Source organism: Rhamphochromis sp. 'chilingali', assembly GCF_963969265.1.
Source record: "Rhamphochromis sp. 'chilingali' genome assembly, chromosome: 9".
Lineage (NCBI taxonomy): Eukaryota > Metazoa > Chordata > Actinopteri > Cichliformes > Cichlidae > Rhamphochromis > Rhamphochromis sp. 'chilingali'.
In genome coordinates, this window is record NC_137936.1 from 7,081,899 (window position 1) to 7,104,338 (window position 22,440).

At 44.1% G+C, this 22,440-nt stretch overlaps 1 long non-coding RNA gene across 3 annotated transcripts; it reads right to left on the bottom strand.

Moving 5' to 3' along the window:
- Positions 1–13,876: 13,876 nt before the first annotated feature.
- Positions 13,877–20,810, bottom strand: LOC308402545. 3 transcript variants are annotated; one of them, XR_013972773.1, is made up of 3 exons: positions 20,557–20,810; positions 14,262–20,366; positions 13,877–14,055 (listed from the first exon to the last, which is right to left on the bottom strand). It is a non-coding gene; the product is annotated as an uncharacterized lncRNA (long non-coding RNA). The 3 variants fall into 3 exon arrangements; XR_013972774.1 differs by having other exon boundaries at positions 20,547–20,565; XR_013972775.1 differs by having other exon boundaries at positions 20,543–20,561.
- Between the last annotated feature and the right edge of the window lie 1,630 nt (positions 20,811–22,440).

Sequence of the window (22,440 nt, forward strand, 5' to 3'; positions counted from 1 at the left end):
CTGACTCTGTGGGCTTGATGGCAGATGTTGATGTAATCTCTGTTTTTTTGGATGAGACCTGGCTCCTTGAATGTGTGTACCTTTTAGGTGAGTTTTCTGGTTTCACTGTTGTCATCCCAAATGAGCTAAATGCAAAACTTGGATCATTACGAGTGCGGGCTTCTTTGCAGACAAAGTCAGTGAAGAATGAGAATGGTGGAAACTGGCCTTGGTTTTGCAGCTTGAACGCACTGCCTTGTGTCATCTATTTTTCTTGAAGGCCATACGGCAGTTTCTCCATTATTGGGTTAATGCCACGAGAGGTATCCAGTAGGGGTGCAACGATACTCGTATCGATATTGAACCGTTCGATACAGTGCTTTCGGTTCAGTACGCATATGTATCGAACAATACAAAATTTTTAATTTATTTTATCAAGTTTCCTTCTGACGATGCTGTCTGTGTTGAGTGCTCAGTGGATCTGCGCTCGACAGTGCAGCCTAGGCGGAGTAGTCGAACGCAGATTCACTGAGCGCAGGGCAAGCTAGCGAGACAGAAGTTAAGCTCTCCTTGCAACATGGCAAATTGAACCTCCCCCACCCTCATTCAGATGTGGCGTTTGGAACTATTTTGGTTTTCATGTGAAGTATGACCCTGAAGGTAAGCGCGTCATGGACTAAAGTAAAACAGTATGTTGGATGTGCCACACAATGCTCAATTACATGGGTGGGAACTAGTGTGTTAGCGCAGTTAGCTCGTTAACGTGTTGGCCGTCTAGCCCCATGCACGGGGCGATCGGCGGTAGCTCGTTAACGGAGATTTGCCGTGTTGTGGCGTTAAGGTCATTTCAACGAGATTAACCTGACAGCACTAGTGGGAACACAATGAATATGACTGCACATTTACGCTGACATCATCCTAGTGCAAAGACAAGTGGAAGCAGACAAAAACAACAAGCACGCATGCTACAAACTTTACCCGAGTCATTTAGACAGCCGTTAGCACATGATTCTCCTTATGGGGACCTGATATGTTTAATATGCTGCTGAGAATATAGCCCAGAAGAAGCGTATAGTATAGCTTTTATTTTGGAAAGAGCCATTTCTCTGTAATAAACTCTCTTTTCCAAAGATGAGTGATTCCTCAATCAGATACAGGGCTCGCAAAATCGCTAGCCCGACGTCCTGGGGCTAGCGATTTTTCCAGTCGGACTACCAAAATCTCTCTCTGCCCTGCCCATTGGGCTATCGTAGGAAGGAAAAATATATGTCAATGGTTTTGCATTCTTTCGGAAATGTAGCTGGGTAATTATGTCATTGGCATCGGTGAGCCACTGTCAATATGTGACATATTGAAATCGTGTTTGAATTTGCGCTTGTTTTTTGCTTTCACTTTGCAATCGCGCGAACTGTGTATAGAGAGCGACAGCACTGATTGGTGAGTGATGATAATTTGCGCACCAATTCCTCTGACATCGTCTTATCAATCGTTAGCTTACTATGCAAACATGACAAGTGAAATCTCCTGCAGCAAGCTTAAACATGTGAGAGGTTGATCGCGCAGAGAATCGCTGAGCGTTATGTGAGTGCGTGTGTAAAAGCAGCAGAATATATATTTTAGTTCTGCTGAGCCAAATAAGACAGGTCAGAGTGAAGAAGTGACATCCAAAGAAAGGCTTACCACAAAACGGAAAAGTTATGACAAATCAGACTATAAGGCAAAAAGAAAGTGCAGTTTTATGGTTTCATGGACAAAAGAATTTCTTCAGCTGCATTATGACGAGCTATATAACCAGGGGTGCACATAAGTGGTCCGCGGGTGCGCATTCGCTGTCAAAATAAAAAACGCGCACAAGATAAGAAGTTGCAACGCGTGTTTGCGTACATAAGATTTTCTGGAGGAGGACAGACATTTGTTTAAAACTCTTAAAGATGTCGAAGAAGCTCCTTTAAGCAATTACTTTGGTGTTCCTCCACCTCCAAAGAAATGTCAGAAGGAGTCCGAACCACAAAAGAAGCACGTATTCTCAGAAAAGTGGTTGCAGGAGGTGAGCTGGCTTCAAACAAATGATGAACGCACAGATAGGTGGTGCAGAATGTGCCGTGAAAATCCCAATCCAGCGGACAAAAACAGTGCTGTTTATATGGACGCAAACGCGCGTTGCAACTTCTTATCTGGTGCGCGTCTTTTATTTTGACAGCGAATGCGGACCACTTATGTGCACCCGTGTAAATAACATAATGTTCTGCCGGGTGTGTTGTTGGTTTTCCCTTGATTTCTGAGGGAAGCGCCTTTGTTACTGGGACCAGTCATTTTAAGAAAAGCCCCCATTAGAACCCATGAGAAATGCAAGAAATGCATTATTGCTCAGTCTGCAATATCTTTCCCAGAACAAACACCAATTGCAAATAACATACTAAAAATAAACCTGAAAAATCTGTTTAGAACAGCGTGCTATGTTGCAAAGAGTGAACTACCACTGGCAAAATTTAGCAGTCTTTGCAAACTTCAAAAAGCAAATGGCCTAGATCTTGGTTCCACTTGCCTCTTACCCGTGACTTCAGTGGAAATTTCAAATTCAGGATCTGGCACAGACTGATTCATGTCCTACACAGTTCTTACAAGTTCATAGAAATTTCTGTTCAATTAGAACCAAGTATTTGAGATGATGATTGTAATTTTTATACAATGTTGTAATTTGTTTTTCAACATTTTTTTGATTAATGTTTTGTTTCCTTTACAATATTATACTTTAATGTATAATATTGTAAAGGAAACAAAACAGGAAACAAAACATCAATCAAAAAATTGCTCTCTTTTTTATTCGGGCTACTTAAATTTATTTTGGGCTACCAAAAACTGAAGAGTCCCTGCCTGAAGGGCTACCAGGGATTTTGAAATTTTGCGAGCCCTGAGATATATTTATTTTTTTTATTACTTTTTTGTTTCAGTTGTGGTGGACCACTAGAGGGCTCCACTCACACCCAGTGTAAAGGAAATGTGTTCCTGTGTTTTGTGGCGCGATATGCTCAGTTGTTGTTGAGAGACAAATAAAGAAGGAGTGAGGACTGAGAGCTCTGTGTCGTTAATGCTTACCTCCACATTGGTGACCCCTGACTCGAGCATGCAACGGGCCGCAGATAACACAGACCCCGCTATGGATATATCAGCGGCCGCCGGACCTCCGCCTCCTGTTTCAGCTACGTTCGCTGTGGCGGTGAAACTGCCGGACTTTTGGCTCCATGACCCCCCGTCATGGTTTGTACACGTGGAGGCTCAGTTCGCCCTTCGCGGCATCTCGGCTGACGACACGAAGTATCACCATGTGGTGGCCTCGCTCGACCCGCTGGCCACCCGCCGCGCGATGGCGCTCCTCCGGGACCCACCCGCCCAAGGGAAATACGCCGCCCTCAAAGAGCTGCTTCTTCGGCGCTATGCCCTCTCTGACGCTGAACGAGCCGACAAGCTCCTCAACCTGTCAGGCTTAGGTGGCGGTACTGCGCTCGAGCTCATGGAGAACATGCTATCGTTGCTCGGGCCAGATGACGGTGGTTTCCTCTTCGCCCACCTCTTCCTCCGCCAACTACCGGCCGCCGTGAGAGCTGTCCTCGCGAACTCTCCACTTCTGCCTGCGAAGGATTATCGCTCCCTGGCTGAAGAAGCGGATCGCATTCTCCTGGCTAGCCGCACTTTCGACGTTCACGCCCTGGCTACGGACACGCCGGCGGCACCTTCCACGCCTCCACCTGCCTCCCCCGGAGCATCCGCCCCCTTGCTGACGGCAGGGATTGCTACACGCCGTCGCCGCGGAAAGAGCATCTGTTTCTACCATCAGCGTTTTGGCGACAGAGCGCGTCGCTGCCTGCCGCCTTGCGCTTTCACGGCTCAGGGAAACGGACCCGCCAGCGCGCCGTAGCGGCCGCGACCGCTGGCAATACAGAAAGGCTGCTCTTCATAGAGGACTCGCGCTCCGGGAGACGTTTTCTTGTGGACTCCGGCTCCCAGAAGAGCCTCCTTCCCCCTACCGCTGCCGACGGACTAGCAGCGAACTGTGGGCCGCAGCTCATTGCAGCTAATGGCTCTCCCATCAAAACGTTCGGGGAAAGGTTGGTGACTGTTTGTTTTCATGGCCGGGATTTCCAGTGGAACTTTGTTGTTGCCGCTAGCTCTGTACCTATTTTGGGAGCTGATTTCCTGTGTGCTAATGGACTGCTTGTCGATGTGGCTAACAGACGTTTAATCGATGCTGTTTCGTTTTCTTCGCTACCCTGTTTTACCCGGGCCGCCGAGCCCCTGATTCGAGCTAATGTAGTGACCTCCGGGGATGCTTTTCAGCGTTTGCTTTTACAGTTTCCATCGCTGTCTGTCCCTAATTTCTCTAACACGGTAACGAAGCATGGGGTTGAGCATTATATTCCCACGGTCGGGCCCCCGGTGTTCGCACGCGCGCGCCGCCTCGACCCCGCGAAACTGTCCGTCGCTCGGGAAGAGTTTGCAGCCATGGAGCGCCTTGGCATTGTACAGCGTTCGAACAGTGCATGGGCCTCTCCGCTTCACATGGTGCCCAAATCGGACGGTCGGTGGCGGCCATGCGGAGATTTCCGCCGTTTAAATAATGCCACGGACAATGACCGTTACCCCATCCCCCACATTCAGGATTTTTCTGCCAATCTCGCGGGGAACATCGATTTTTTCTAAAATTGACTTGGTGCGGGGGTATCACCAGGTTCCCGTGCGCGCCGAAGACGTTCCTAAAACCGCTGTCATTACCCCCTTCGGCTTGTTCGAGTTTTTGCGCATGCCGTTTGGCCTGAAAGGTGCTGCCCAGACCTTTCAGCGGCTGATGGACTCCGTTTTGCGTGGGCTGCCGTTCGTTTTTGTTTATCTGGACGATATATTGGTGGCCAGCTGCTCAGCAAGCCAGCACGAGTCCCATCTGCGCCAGGTTTTCCAGCGTTTGGCAGCGCACGGCCTGATCATCAACCCTTCCAAGTGCCAGTTTGGGTTGCCTGTTCTGGATTTCCTCGGGCACCGCATTTCCGCTGAAGGTGTGGTTCCGTTGCCCGACAGAGTCCAGGCCGTTTCGGTTTTTCCGCGTCCCACGTCAGTTAAAGCGCTGCAGGAGTTCTTGGGGATGATAAATTTTTACAACCGCTTTCTCCCCAGAGCTGCCCACCTGCTACAGCCACTCTATGCTGCCTTAAAGGGTAAAACAGCCAAAGATCCGGTTGACTGGCTGCCAGAACGCGTCCGTGCGTTTTCCGCAGCTAAGTCTGCGCTGGCTGACGCCGCCCTGCTGGCCCACCCGCTTCCGTCGGCAGAGATCGCGTTGACCACCGACGCCTCTGACGTGGCAGTGGGTGGGGTGTTGGAACAGCGGGTTTCAGGTCTCTGGCAACCGCTCGCCTTTTTCAGTCGTACGCTCAGGGATGCTGAACGCAGGTACAGTGTTTTTGACAGGGAGTTGCTGGCCCTGCACCTCGCGACACGACATTTTCGTTTTTTCCTCGAGGGTCGCAACTTTACTGCGTACGTTGACCACAAACCTTTGACGTTTGCGATGTCCAAGGTCTCTGACCCATGGAGCGCACGCCAGCAGCGCCAGTTGGCGGCCATTTCAGAGTTTACTACAGACATTCAGCATGTGGCTGGTAAGTCCAATCACGTCGCTGACTGTCTCTCACGTGTGTTGGTTTCTCCGGTGTATGTTGGCATCGACTACGCTGCCATGGCCGCCGAGCAACGTGCTGACCCGGACGTCCTTGCCCTTCAGTCAACGAAAACGGGCCTCGTGCTGGAGGACACCCCGGTGTGGGACGGCGGTCCGCACCTTCTTTGCGACATTTCCACCGGCCGCCCCCGCCCGGTGGTTCCCCGTTCGTGGCGTCGTCGTGTTTTTGACTCGGTGCATGCCCTCTCTCATCCTGGCGTACGGGCCTCGGTCAAGCTGGTCAGCGCCAGGTTTGTTTGGCCGGGCCTTCGCAAGACGGTGAAAGAATGGGCGGCGGTTTGTATCCCATGCCAACGCTCGAAAATCCACCGGCACACACAGGCACCCCTCGAACCTTTCCGTGTCCCAGGTAGGCGTTTCGATCACGTTCATGTGGACTTGGTTGGTCCCTTGCCGCAGTCACAGGGTTTCACGCACCTTTTGACTGTGGTGGACCGCACAACCAGGTGGCCGGAGGCGGTACCCCTGGCGTCCACGACAGCGGCGACGGTGGCCAGGGCATTTTTGTCAACGTGGGTTTCACGTTTCGGCCCCCCTGCTGACATTACCTCGGACAGGGGCCCCCAGTTTGTTTCCGAGCTTTGGTCTGCTATGGCTGACGGCCTGGGAGTCAAGGTCCACCGCACCACAGCATACCACCCGCAAGCTAATGGGATGTGCGAACGGTTTCACCGGTCACTTAAGGCCGCGCTCCGGGCTTCCTTAACGAGTGGCGACTGGGTCGACCGTCTTCCGTGGGTTTTGCTGGGATTGCGTAGCGCGGTTAAAGAAGACCTCGGGGTTTCCCCGGCTGAACTGGTCCTCGGCCAGCCTCTCCGGGTCCCTGGGGAATTCTTACCTGAGAGCCCTCCCCCATGTTTCGATACCTCTTTGTTGCCTTTTCGCCCCCCAAGAGACTCATTTCCTGTTCCTGGTCCTGTGCACCACTGCCTGCCTGACACTTTTGTTCCGAGTTCGTTGGACTCTGCTCGTTTCGTTTTCGTCAGGCACGATGCCCATAGGACTCCGCTGCGTCCACCATATGACGGGCCATACAGGGTTCTTAAACCAGGCAACAAACATTTCATTTTGGACTTTGGCGGTCGGGAGGAAGTTGTCTCTGTTGATAGGCTTAAGCCTGCATATGTTATGCAAGAGGATCAGGTGGTCCCGGCCCAGGCCCCTCGCCGCGGCCGCCCACCTGCCGCCGAGCTGATGGATTCTGTTTTTTCCCCCAGGAGCGACCCAAAATCAACGGAGTCGTCTGCAGCTTTTTCTGACCGCCAGTGCCAGCCTCGCTCCCAGGCTGGGTTGCCCTCTGTCGTTTCCCCACCCCCCCAGTTCAGCCGTTCCGGCCGTTTGCTTAAGCCCCGGATCCTGGACTAGTTCTGCTGGGTGTTCGGGGGGGGCATGTGTGGTGGACCACTAGAGGGCTCCACTCACACCCAGTGTAAAGGAAATGTGTTCCTGTGTTTTGTGGCGCGATATGCTCAGTTGTTGTTGAGAGACGAATAAAGAAGGAGTGAGGACTGAGAGCTCTGTGTCGTTAATGCTTACCTCCACACAGTACCATTAAATTTAAAAACTGTACTTTTGAGTTGAAATATAAATTTATAATTTAAATAAATGACAAATTAAAAAGGCATGAACATTTTTTTTTGTATCGAAAAAATATCGAACCGTGACACCAAAGTATCGAACCGAACCGAACCGTGAATTTTGTGTATCGTTGCACCCCTAGTATCCAGATAGGTGAGCCCAGGCAAACAACCTTCTAACTTTGCTGACTCCAACTCCCTTAACAAGTCACCAAGCTCTCTCAGGTTGAGAGGGTCCCTGTTGCTGATCTTAGGAAATCTCTCAAGTTTGTCCAGCAGAGCTTTCTCAATTATTTCAGGAGACCCATAGTTCTCTTCAAGTCGCATCCATGCCATCCTGAGCCCTGCAGCGGGGTAATTGACATGAACAGCTCTGATTCTCCTGACATGCTCAGATAATTGAGGACCTAACCATCTAGTGAGAAGGTCGAGCTCTTCATTGCAGGTGAGTTTCAGCCCCTCGATGATGTTCATGAAGGTAGACTTCCAGCCCCAATAATTCTCTGGACGATCATCAAACTTTGTCATCCCGGCGAGCCATGTAGACAGCAAAGTCATTAATACCGATATGGTTCAGAGCAGAGGGCTGCGCTGCTTGCATTCTAAGAGGATGTGTGTGTGGTTGAGGTTCCTGCAGGGGGGTGACACTACATGGATAAATCCCAGGGTAATTCTGGGCAGGTGGATTTTTCATACCATTTTCTTCAGAGGTAGTATGGCTCTCGACACGAGCTGGAGTGGAGCTCAGTCTATCAATAGCTGTATGAATGGGATTCAGTTTGTTGTCCTGGAGTGGTGGAGCATGAGAGAAATCGCGTGGCCGACTGGAAGTGATGTGGGACTCAAGGCCGGGCAACGACAGCTGACTAGAGTGCATCCTGGAGTGACACCCAACATAATCATTTGTTCTTTTTTCTGTGGAGTCAGGGGCAATTCCTATGATGTCCACTGCCCTGAGATCTTGTTTAGAGCAGAGTTCTGCTGCAGCTGATTCCAAAACCTCTGCCTCAGCTAAAGCCGCTGCAACTTCATTCTCTTGCTTCAGTGTGGCCAGAGCAGCCTCCATGCGTGCCTCTTCTACTCTAAACTGGGCTTTTTCCACCATGAGTTCAGCTTCTTTTTTGACAAAGGTGGAACGAGCACGCACTGCTTCAGCTCTTGCGCGTGCTTTAGATCTAGTCTTCTGTTGATCTTCTGTATCTGGCTTATTGTCCATATTGACTATTTGGCATGTAAGGTACAACTAAACGACACGGGTAGATTAATGGGTGGTAGCAGTCTCTGCTATCCAGACTTGCTGTGTTATCCCAGGTGTGATGCTGTTTTTTCACTATTCTGTCCACTGCGTGCGTGGTTCTGGTACACGAAGTGACAGATAGCTAAACATATGCCGTAGGCACTGAAAGCGTTGAATGATGAGTCAGACGTGAAAGTAAAGTTGAGGGCTGTTTAGTTGTTTGTCTTCATCAATGTACATCTTACAGTGCTTTCCCAGAACTTGTGAAACTACAAAAATACAAAAACTAAATATGCTCAATGAAGTGACTCTAATCATCCAATAGGAAACAACTTCCTGTATTACCCCACTCATGTGACCCTAAACATCCAATAGGAAGGAATACAAGCCAAACCACAGAAAAAAATCACTTGCCCGCAGGCTCACCACTAGGACCACTAGGAGATGCTAAAATTCTCAACATGCACATAACATTACACAGTTACTTTTTGAATAAGTAACTAGTAACTATAACTATTTACTTTTTCAAAGTAACTTGCCCAGCACCGCTCAGGAGTTCCCTTTTTTCAACATCTTGGTGATAACTTACAGAGCTCTGCATTGTCAAATGCCTACTCAGATTAGCAAACTCTTACAGCCATATACAACATGCGGGTCGTTAAGGTACCCGAACCAAAACCTGTGCGTGGTTCTTTGTTCTAGATTAAAATGTGTGTTTGAGGTTGGTGAAGCTAAAAATGATGTGAACCATCCTCAAACAACATATACCTGTGCACTCTCCATTGCCATCATCAAAACACAAAACAAGGAAACATATTTTGCAAGAATGCCATCCTGTCACTTAAAGACGCATCCATGTTCCACTGAGACGCTTTGTTTTCTTTCCTTGAACCTGTAATTCTATCTGTAGGTCACTTATCACTTATCATTGCCAGAGCTGAGTGTCTTCTGAGGGTGTGATGATGGATTCAGAAATGCATTTATCCAATCCCATAATCATGGGCTACTAAAACATGCTTTGGCATTGTCAAGGCAACATGACATGTCGCAAAGTGCTTTCCCATTCTTATTTATACAATTTCAAGTCCCTGCAGCTTTTCTACACTCAGTCACTTACCAGACGGCTCATTTATTTATGTTGTGTTCTTTGGAACATGTGAAAAAAGGGACACATTTTGCTTAGGCGGAGATGGAAAATATAGTAAAATTGAATTTAGTCATGCAAGAATTTTTGTGTTATTAAACCACCCTCTGTTTATTACCTGCACTCTGCTGTTGTGTCAACACAGTTTTGCACATCTCTGAAAGGACCAGTTCACCTACATCCCTTTTTAATATTTATTCACTTCTGCTTTTCTCTGGTTCACACACTCTCTCTCTCACACACATACACACAGTCCCATCACGTTTTATTATCATCATTATTTTTTTTTTATCAGGTTTTCTTTATCCCAGTCATCCTGTATGCAGAACAGGGCAGCACATACTGCAGGTGTGCTGTGTCTTTGTTGTGGGTTGGCTGTATTTAGTTTATATGGTGTTTTATAAATATTTTTTAAAAACCAAAGTTCTATTAGTATTTGTATTAAAAAAAACAATATTTTCTGAAAGAGTAACTATATGCCAGTGTTGGCAGATGGCCCCGCCCCTCCCTGAGCCTGGTTCTGCTGGAGGTTTCTTCCTGTTAAAAGGGAGTTTTTCCTTCCCACTGTCGCCAAAGTGCTTGCTCATAGGGGGTCATATGATTATTGGGTTTTTCTCTGTATGTATCATTGTGGGGTCTCCCTTACAATATAAAGCGCCTTGAAACGACTGTTGTTGTTGTTATTTGGTGCTATATAAACAAAACTGAATTGAATTGAATTGCATTGATTTATTCAAAAGTTGTGCGCAAAAGCAGATTTTCAAATACTTCGTCCCAGAGGAGCTTTATGCTTTTGGATTGAGCTGAGCATTTGGAAAAATGAAAAACCTTTCAAAAAGTTATTTTATTAGATAGCCTGCAATTATTAGACAACTCAAGTGAAAACCAAACATATGGAGTAGAGGGTTCAGTATATGTGAGCTGTGTTTTTTGCACGTGGTATGCAGTTATCAGGGACACAGTCAGTAATTTTGGCAAAAGCCAAAAGCTTAACAATCATCACGCACCATGTAACTCAATTATCAAAGAACATTCAAAAGGACAAAAAAAACCCCGGACTTCAACATGAATGATGCAATAAAAAAAAGTCCATTCTGCACAAACGATAATAATTTCCTGGATTTCATGAAGGACAGAGCCATCAACAAACAGAAAATTAAACTTCACTGATGCTAAAATAGAAATACGCACAGGCTTTAAAACAGTTTGCAGAGAGAACAATTGCATACAATAAAAGCACTGCACAAATGAAGATGAAAAGATAATAAAAATGTGATAAAACATGTTTGTCATTTACTCCAAACAGCAGCAACTTAACAACAAAGCATCAAGGATGCATCCTCAACCATTTGATGTCTAAATACAGACACCACCAGCGACTGAGTTTTAATAAACTCGAGTAGATTGCAGATTGCTGACAAATGGTGGAGTGGAAATAACCAAATATGCACTGCGAGGAGATGAGTGAAAGATTGCAACGATCACTGAATAAGCTGCACGTTATTTGAGATAAAAATCAATTTCTGTTAGATTTCTGGCTTTGTGTACGCACTAAAGAAGCTGCTGTTTATGGAAAGCTGTTAAAGCCATAATTCAGCTCCTTCTCCCGGATGGCATTTTAACATTGCCGCATGTGATGTGCATGTCACAGTGATAGCAGTTATCATGTTTCTGTTTAGGGGATCGGGAAAAAAAAAGAAAAAAGATAGGAATGATGGCGCTTCCTCACACATGTGGACAGATGTGCACCTTCCTGTACCCCTGTGACAAAAATGTCTCTTTTATTTTATGTGATTGTTGTGGTCTAAAATCTGCATATGAGCTATAGTTTCCTTTCTATTTTTGCAGAAAGTAAAGAAGTCAAAACAAAAGGGTCCAGCAGGAATTGTAGGAGTGCCTGATGATTTGTGGGGACGTCACCTGTACACAAATTGTGCTAAACTAAAAATAACACAAGCCAACATGTATGTAATATGTAATACGTATCGCCTTTTCTGTCCATTTGTCCACATAGGTAAAACAAAAAATAGCTTAATGTGATGCATTTTTCTTAAGGATTTATTTGTTTTTAGCATTTATTATGCTCATGAGATATGTATGAATTTAGGTAACCCTCCCTTTCTTTTGTTATTTTCAGTTCTGAGGCTGAGAAGGTCAAGCAGCTTGCCTTTATAATTAATCAGACAAGTTTAAGCAAAAATTTGTGGCATGCTCGAAACATTCAGAAAACAAAACAATCACGTCTATCCCTTTGATTACAGTGTACTTGTCTTCTCATGGCTACTTCCAGCAGGATAGAGCACATGTCACTTAGAGCAGCGTTGGGATGTGGTGGAATGGGAGATTTGCATCATGCATGTGCAGCTGACAAATCTGCAGCAGCTGTGTGATGCTGTCATGTCAGTATGGACTGAAATTTTGGAAAAGTGTTTCCAGCGCCTTTTTGAATCTGTGCCATAAAAAATTAAGGCAGAAAAAGGGAATGCAACTCGATTCTATTAATCCTTAAACGTTCTGCAGGAGAAATCTGGTGATAAAAGTTATGATTATTTTAGCCAGATAAACAAGTCCACACATTGTAGTGCAACTTAACTTCACCGCCAAATTTAACTTTCAGAAACAAATATTGCAATGTGTGGAAGCTCGGTGACTCTAGGTTACTATGGTAACTTCCTCTCTGAACTTAACTTGAAGGCAAATGGAAAGCTTTATAAAAATAAGTGATGAGGCACAGACTGGCAAAGTAAATGTTTTTCTGGATCTTTCACTGAAATGTTTGTTGAAAGTTGGTAACACAGTGCAAATGACCACAGAAGCTGCACAGTGCAAATGACCCCCCCCCCCCCAGTTTTCAGTTTGGTTGCAGGGATAAAGTCTCCACAAACAGTAGTTTCTGCAGGTAAACTAGAGCAGGCCGATATATACTGAAACAACATTATAGAAGCTGAATCTCAAACATCAGCTTATTACAGGCCTTGCAGTACTGAATCACTGTTGCTCAAGGAAGCCGTAACTTGCATTGTTCTATACATTGCTGCAATTAAAGCAATGACACTGTGATTAACATTAACCTTCATATGATTTAACATCTCCACCCTGCTGATCACCAAGACCCTTACCTCCCTGCAGCCATTTGCTTCTGGTGGTATGTAGTGGGTTTTAACTTTCTTTTTTAATATAGAAAACAACAAGCAACTGAAATCGTTTTCAACCTGTTTATCTGCTTCTTAATGCAGATATTTACTGATATAAAAAAGATGATTTAAGTTATTCTGAACATGGCATCTGTGCTAGATGGACTGGTCTGTTTCTGAGAAACTGCTGATCTGCTGGGATTTTCAGGCACAACCATCTCTGGGGTTTACAGAGAATGGCCTGAAAAAGAGAGAGTATCCAGTGACAGCAGTTCTTTGGGCAAAAGTGCTCTGCTGATGTCAGAGGTCAGAGGAGAATGGTAAGACTGCATTGATCTAATTGGATGGAAACAGTATCCCCATAAACCTGTTACAAGCACGTTAAGCATAAGAGTATCTCTTAATGCACAGCACACTCAACTGTGAAGCAGATGGGCTACAGCAGAAGACCACACTGGCTGCCACTGCTGCTGGCAAAGAACAGGAAAGACACACAGGCGTGCTAAAACTGGACAACTAAAGGCTGATAGTCATTCAGATTACAGGGCCAGACCATGCCATAAACAACATGAGAGGATGGATCCAGCCTATGTTGCAGCCACGGGTCTGGCTGCTGCTGGTGATGAAATACTGTAGGGAAAAGTTTCTGATTATGTCCATCCCTTTATTATGATAATGTGCCCATCTACTGATGAGGTGCCATGTCACAAAGCTCAGATGCTCAATAGAGCATCTTTGAGATGTGGTGAAATGAGAGATTCACATGTGCAGACAACAAAATCTGCAAGGAATGTTTCCAACACCTTACTGAATCTATGACATGAAGAGCTAAAGAAGCTCTAAATTCAAGTCCAACCTTGTATTAACAGGGTGTACCGAACAAATGTGCGGTGAGTGTGTATGATATACTGCTGATATTAAAAGCATCACAGTGAAGAAACAAAGTATGCTTGTGATTTGAAGCAAAGCTCCATTAAAAAAAAAAAACAAGTAAAAAAAATGTGAGAATTATAAAGACACCTACATGTCAAAATATTTGCTGGTGATACCAGATGTTAGCCAAACAGGTTATTGTTAGATTTGTATTGTTGATTGTCATTTATGCTTAGAAATATTTACTCATATATGCTTAGAAGTGTATATAATCATTGGTGGATTGAAAGGATGTTTCATCCTAAAGTAACAGCTCTGTGTAGCATGAAGGGGGAGTGCGTTCACTCCCTCTACAGAGTGTTCCGGCATAGATTACACACCTCCTAGGAAAGGCCGTATCTTCTCTTGCTGATATATGGTATAGCAAACACACGTATATCTGTTGAAGTATAAGAGCCTTTTGTTCAGATGGACCGCTAGACTCCTGGCACCAGCTTTGGGGAGTCTTCACAGGGTCACATCTGGACCTCACACACACACACACACACACACACACACACACACACACACACACACACACACACACACACACACACACACACACACAGTATTCTTTGTTCACATGTATACCTATGTAAGATGTCATATGTTAATGACCCTATGCATATTCATGTAACCACAATAAAAGGAGTGCTATGGGGAGCCTGGCTGAGAGTCTGATGGAGGCTAGGTGGTGGGACGACACTTGGCTCCAGCCAGATTTCCCTCATGCATGAGTAAACCAGCCTGCTTGTGTCTTGCTTTGCAGTGTAATTATATTGTCTTCAACGTTCCAGCGGATAGGTACAAGCTACAAACCTATCATTAATTGGTCCTTCGATGCCGGAGCCCTGGGATCGCATTCACCGAGGGGGGGGAGAGGCACGCTGAAAGACTGACGTCAGCCAGGAAGTTCCTGTGGATTCGCTGTCTGTCCTTTCTCCTCGATGAATGACGATCGGCGGGATTCGAGGCTACATTACACGCTAAGCAACACCGAGTAAGTTTAAGTCTTTGCCGCTGTGTGCAGCAAAGCACGCGGTCACTGTGTGAGGTTGCGTTGTAAGTCTTTGCCGCTGTGTGCAGCAAAGCACGCATCCACTGTGTGAGGTTGCGTTGAAAGTCTTTATCACTGTGTGCGATAAAGCGCGTGATCACTGCTATGTAAGTCTTTGCCACTGTGTGCGGCAGAGCACGTGGTCACTGTGTGAGACTGCGTTGAGACAATAGGCCTAATTTTTGTTGGTTGTGAGTGAGGATATTTGTTGTTGTTGTTGTTGTGTGAGTGTGTGCGGAGTAGAACACGTGGTCTGCGACACCGACTGTTGTTGTTATCATGGTTTCCTAAGCAGCCAGGAGTGTGTGGAAAAGGCCAGCCCACATCAGCAGCTGTGCTCTGGTGGGTGGCTTTCCCCCCACCCCTTGCTGACACAAAATGTTAACTCTTTAGCTTGCCCTGTTCGACAACAGCCTGTGTGCCAAACCATTGAGGTGGATAGTTGTTAAAAGTAACCTACATTAAGCTTGTGGTTGCTCAAATTCAGTACAATGACATGTGAGGTGAAGTGATATAGGTAAATATTTAAACTCATGAAGTGCATAGAGGCACTTGACCTGTGTGGAAGACTGTCGTCTTATTATGAGCCATTGTTGAGATATAGAGCACATCTGTGAAAACAATTAATATGCCGCAACTACTGTGTGATGTCGCGTTGCAGTTTTGTTTTTGTTTTTTGAGCTGATGAGCAAGCTACACATTATCAGATCAAGAGCTGTCTGAGAACTACTCAAAGAGAGGGGAAACAGAGAGTGTGCAGCGTTTCCATGAGCAGTTTTTCTGCACCTTGACTAGTGTGTGTGTAGCATCAGCATCATGTTTTTGTTTATTTGTTTTGTTGGATTAAAAATAATTAAATAAACTGGTGATCATGCCTATGGATCACCATGGCACATATCTCCAGCCATATGATTTATTTATGCAGATGAAAAAGTGAGTGTGAATGTGTCTGACATCACAGTGTTTTTGTGCACTGTGCAAAAGTAATTGCCTTTGATTGTGAGTGAGAGCAGTGATTTTGCGGATCACAAGCTATTGTAAAGGAAAAAAAAAAAGAGTGAAAAAGAGACAAATTACATTGTAGACGAAGGAAAATAATCATAGGAAAAAGATTTTGTGTTGATCAGCCAAAAAACAACTACAATGTCATTTTCTGCTTTAAGAAAGGATTGTTCACACAAACACACACACAGAGAGAGAGAGAGAGAGATGTGTGTTGATTAAGCAGTGATGATAATGAACATGTCTTACTTTGTCACTTTCAGGTGAAAAGCAGACCTGTATCAATTTTCCACATGCAGCGGTCGGACGGAAGAAATTTATAGTTAAACATCATTGGAAACATGCAGGCCAAGTTCTGGCTGACTTATATACAGCGCAATGTGTTTCTCAACCTCACAAACTCACAAGCAAGCTCACTCCTCCCTGAAGAATGCAGCTCCAAAGCAATAACATGGCAGATAAAGAGACAGCATCAAGTCCTGAGCAAAAAGTCTCAGCAAGCAGCAGCAATGTGGACAAACAGCATCAGAGAAGAGCAAACCCATCATCCTGACTGATCGGATGAATGGCACTGTGTTTACAACAAGCTGCAACTTCACTATGCATGTGAAGAAAACTTTTGAGGAGAACTGAGGAGACTGTTGGAGTTTGACATTTGCCACCTGTGGAGTAAAATGGCAAGAAGAGACAGTGGAACACAGGACAAAGCTGAAGGAGAACTGCCGGCTGGGGACTGTTGCAAGTGGGAGAGGACAACAGAGTGAGATGACAACAGAGTGAGAGTAAGTGGAAACACAGAGGAATGCTGTTATTAAATGTGGGAAATCAAAATTTGGGTTAGCAAATCTGGGGAAAAGAAAACTGACTGCTTAAGTTGGAAAATTGTGAAGGAGTCTGAAACAAATAGAAACATACAAAATCACACAAACAAGCAGAACATGAATTAACTTTACTAACAATTCCAAACACAAAATGACTCATGAAGACTCATAGCACATTAGTTAAGAAATGATCAAATAATAGCAGAGAAGTGTGTAGGAAAGGCAGCTTTAAGAACATGCTCTGCTGGAGATGCAGCTCCACAGACATGCATTAGACCTGTCTAATTACACAAACCTGCAATGAAAATTAGTTTGTTATCTTTCATCAGTGTTAAAATAGTGTCAATTTAGCAGACACTTGTTATCAAATACTGAATTTATCCTAAAAAAAATTGACTCTCCAAGTTGCAGGACAACAATTTAACCTTTGTGGGAAAAAAAAAAAAAAATCCTGGTTTGATGAATCAGTGATCAGGCAATAAATTTAGTGTTAAAATGGTAAATTGGGAGAAGCTTCCTGCTTGATTGATGCAGCAAGTAATTTACTGTATGAGGGAAATTGTCTTTTGTGATACTATTTTGAACATGCTTTCCTGTTGTCCTGTCAACTTAGTGGGTTAATGGCTGATATGCAAATTAGTTGATCGGTTTTAGATTAATGAAAGGTGACTGAATTCTAGCACGAGTGGATGAGATGTGTTTGAGTGGAAACTCTAAAACACTGAGTTCCCTGCTTTGATGTGCGAGTGAATTCTGTATCTAGATATACAACTCTGAATACGTCAGAACAAACGTCTTTTGTGAAGTGCATGACAGCATGTCACATGTTTTATGATGAAGGGAAAAAGGAAAATTGAATAAAATAGATCTGTGGCCTAAATGAGTGAAGAGCACAGACCTGGTGATTAAACTCATAAGTTAATAAGACATTAGACTGTTGTGTGTTGTGCAGCTGATGGTTGGTTTGGAGTGAATCTAGCTGATGATTCTTCTCCTGTTGTGAAGTTGATGAGGAGCTTGTGTCATGACTTAACAAGGCCTTTTTATTTTGATACTTTCACAGTGCACTGAAAGTTTGGTTTGATAATTTGTTATTTTTCATTTTTTATCTTTTGAACAGGCACTGATTTTGTTTGTTTATTTCTTTTCTTTAAGCAGATCTGCACGTCGGGAATTGAAAGTGCTATACGACCGATCGAGAAAGCCACTTATTTGGGACAATTATGTCCCAGCCTAAAAAAAAAGGATTCAGCGAGCATTACAGTTCTTCATGTGGTTTGCTCACATGATTTATACCAGGACACCTGGTTGATGTTTTTCCTACTACAGGATTTTTGGGTTTATGTGTGAGGAAAACTGTGTTTACAGGTTATGAGTGGTGATGCTGTTACACTGTGTTTTGGGAAAATGTGACGTTACTTTGATGGTTGATTTTATGGTGTTTTTATGGCACCTCTGGAACCTGTTGACCTGTGTCTGACCTCCATCTGACCACAGTCAATGTGTATTGCTAATGTTTGTTTCTTTGAGAATGCTGTGGAAGATTCAGCTGAAACGGACAAGTGACATGAGAAAAATATATAAGAGATTACGGTATTTATGGAATAGTTTATTATGGGCTCTTTGCTGGCCACTTTGAGCCCATAATAATAATATATGAGTGGAGTGACTTTGCTTAAGAGAAGTCACCGATTACATTAATGTTAACTGAGCACATGGGATGCTCCATGTTTGAGGCGAATTATGGTAACAATAGTGATTTAATGATTTGAGAAAACCTGCACATGACACTTGTCTTGCTGATGCTGAATGCTTGTTACCCTTGTGATATACTTGTTTATACGTGTGAAGTTTGATTTTATTTCCAGATCTTGTGTATGCAGGCTCCTGGTGGAGCCAGTTTTTAAGACAGGGATCCAGGTTTGGTGAGTTGACGCATGAGAGTGTCCATGCGTCAAGAGGTGGGGTCCAGAATTAACATTAAACAATGTTTACTATTATTGTTGCAGTGATTTGTGTGATTAGCCGTTTATTTACAAGTATTAAACCTATGCAAGTGGTGCATCCATGTTCAGATGAGGCTTTGATGGCCTATAAGTGAAGTTCACTGAACTAAAGAATGTGGTTTGATGATTGTTGACATGCTCTCCAAATAGAAGTTTTTCTGAAATACAGGTGCAGCAGTGAGAAGCAAGAAACATTCCAGGCATAGCCCAGGCAGTGGTTGAGGTCAAAGGTCAAGCTGGTTGGGGCCCATCATGAGATCAGACCTTGGAGCCACTGCAAAGAGGTCGAGGTCCCAGGAAACCCCAGCACCCCCAAGACAGCACAATAGAGAAATCTCACACTTGGTTGTTTCAGTGGTGAGGGGGGAGTGCTGATTGAGCCCCTGTAGGGTAAGCTCGCACTTCAACCTCCAGCCTCTGATCAACTCTAAGGCAACCAAGTGCGAGGCGTGACAGCTGAATCAGCTGAACCAGGAGGAAGGCGGAGAAGCTGAGTGTTTTGAGACAGATCCAGCAGGCCCAAAATCAGGACTATGCATGACGAAAAGGAGTGCCTGAGAGGATCGTCCACAAGATGGGAGCTGAGGCCAGGAGAGAGGCTTCAGGAGGATCAGAGATCATCTTCAGCACAGCAGACATGACACAGAGAGCTGTGCTACTGAGCTTCCAGGAGATTTTAAATAAAATGAAAGATTCAATATTGACGCTGAGGAAGACAGCTAAGGTGTACGACGTGCTCTGCCTTAAACCTTCAGCAGCGTTGGAACATGAAAACTCGAGGGATGAGGAGCGTGCCAAGCTCCATCGACAGCGCAGAAGGAGGTCGAGGATGACATCATGATTCTGTGAAAGCACAGGAACCAGAAGCTATGGTGGTGATGACAGCAGTTTCCTATGAACATCACCTAATGCGGTGCCACTATACTGTACATACGATGACACTCTGAAGGCTGCTGGGATCATAACAGCAGTAAGACAACTGAACCCTGCACCGTTTTCACAGAGGTGTTTCTCTGCAGAGCGTGGACAATGAAGGAGTCATAAATATCCCCCTCACAGGACGAAGGCCTGAAGTGAGGTAATGGGAGGCCATAAAACTAGAGTGCTGAGAGGTCTGCAGCTCTGGAAATAGCTGAGACCCATGTTGACAAACAACAAAACCAACTGGTATGTTTGAATGTTTATTCTACATACATTTGGACTCTGGTCCTATGGACAACGATGGAAACATCTGGAAGAGACATTCATGACGCCCTGCAGAGCTCAAACCACCCTGCAGAGAGACATGTGATTTGCACACCCGCAGGAAGCATCACCAAGCTGAGATGTTTTTGAAAATGTTACTTTCTTATTTTCACTATTAAATTAACAATTTCTTTGTTTGCTTGTAGGATGCAGTTTGCCATGAGATGAGATCAATGAGGAATGAGATAACTGCTAATACATTTGTTAAACTGTGTATTTTTTCAGTAATTTAGGGTGATTTGACATATGCTGAATATAACAATGTTTGCATTGAAACTGTCAGACATGAGGTATTCATAACTGGGAACTTTTCAAGCATAAAGGTCAAAAAGGGGGGAAATGTTAGATTTGTATTGTTGATTGTCATTTATGCTTAGAAATATTTACTCATATATGCTTAGAAGTGTATATAATCATTGGTGGATTGAAAGGATGTTTCATCCTAAAGTAACAGCTCTGTGTAGCATGAAGGGGGAGTGCGTTCACTCCCTCTACAGAGTGTTCCGGCATAGATTACACACCTCCTAGGAAAGGCCGTATCTTCTCTTGCTGATATATGGTATAGCAAACACACGTATATCTGTTTAAGTATAAGAGCCTTTTGTTCAGATGGACCGCTAGACTCCTGGCACCAGCTTTGGGGAGTCTTCACAGGGTCACATCTGGACCTCTCACACACACACACACACACACACACACACACACACACACACACACAGTATTCTTTGTTCACATGTATACCTATGTAATATGTCATATGTTAATGACCCTATGCATATTCATGTAACCACAATAAAAGGAGTGCTATGGGGAGCCTGGCTGAGAGTCTGATGGAGGCTAGGTGGTGGGACGACACTTGGCTCCAGCCAGATTTCCCTCATGCATGAGTAAACCAGCCTGCTTGTGTCTTGCTTTGCAGTGTAATTATATTGTCTTCAACGTTCCAGCGGATAGGTACAAGCTACAAACCTATCAGTTATTCTATAAAATTTTATAGTGCAGAAGGTTCAGCTTGGAAAAAGGGTTAAATATGGCAAAAATAAGTTTCAAAAATGAGAAACAAAGAGTAACTTAACTTAGTTTTGTTAATAAAATCCATACCTCATAGCCAAGGGTTAGAGAGGGCTGGAATGATCTGGAATAGTGCTCCAGCACATTTGGTTGATGAGTAATTAAATCTGATAGGCTGGTTAATACAAATTACTGTTGCATGATTTAATTTTTTCATGTGCTGAAGCATAGCATTGCTTAGAGTTACAACACAAGGTTAACTGCTTAGTAATAAGGCAAGGCAAGGCAAGGCAAGGCAAGTTTATTTGTATAGCACAATTCAACAACAAGGTGATTCAAAGTGCTTTACAGAGACATTAGAAACAAGAACAAATAAAAAGCATGATTTAAAATTGATTAAAAAAGCAAATAAACTAACTAACTAATTAACAAACAAACAAACAAACAAACAAACAAAACAGTATATAAAATCAAAACAGATAAAATCAGAACAGTAGATAAAATCAGTAGTTAAATGTAAGTTTTGAAATTTAAGCTTAAAGTGTGGATTTGGTGCTTTATTCAAATGCAGCTGAGAACAGGTGAGTCTTCAACCTGGATTTAAATAAACTGAGTGTTTCAGCTGATCTGAGGCTTTCTGGGAGTTTGTTCCAGATATAAAGAGCATAAAAGCTGAATGCAGCTTCTCCGTGTCTGGTTCTGACTCTGGGAACTGATAAAAGACCGGATCCAGATGACCTGAGGGATCTGGATGGTTCATACTGGGTCAGGAGGTCATTGATGTATTTTGGTCCTAAACCATTCAGAGCTTTATAGGCCAGCATCAGAACTTTAAAGTCTATCCTCTGACGGACAGGCAGCCAGTGTAAGGACCTCAGAGCTGGACTGATGTGGTCCACTTTTTTGGTCTTAGTGAGGACTCGAGCAGCAGAGTTCTGAATGAGCTGTAGTTGTCTGACTGATTTTTTAGAATAAGAAAACAAGTACACCCCATGGCATTCTTACAGCCTTAACACATCCTTGTTCTTCTCATTCCTGCGATGCGTTCACATGTAACATTTCCAGATGTAAAAGTCAAGGTCGCTTTACTTAAGGATCTACATAGCGCTACAGAAGAGGGGAAAGCATGAGTGAAGTCAGGCTTTTAGTGGCAGGTCATTTCAAAATCTGCTTTTTAAACGGCTCAACAAATAACAGAACTGTTTCTGAGCCGTTTGTCACAGTTTGGTTTACCAGTTAAAGTAGGTGCGCTGTATGTAGAGAAAATGTTCCCATCTCTCAGAGATGCCAGAAAGACAAGACAAAGGTGTACAATGTGAGATTACTTTCAAAGGTAAGGGCTTCTCAACGAGCGACATTCATAAACTGGAAATCTAAAGCTTACATAATATTCTGATTCATTTTAAAGTTTTAAATTCAAAATTTAAATCAGACATTTGATCCTTGTGTGTTTATGTTTTATTGTGAAACTTTCTTGCTAAACAAATTGAAATATACTAACTTTTTGTCATTCAAAGGTTGCAGTTTAGAGCAGGCTAAAGTTTGCATTACTGCACTATGTTGGATTAGTGCAGAAGAGGTTGT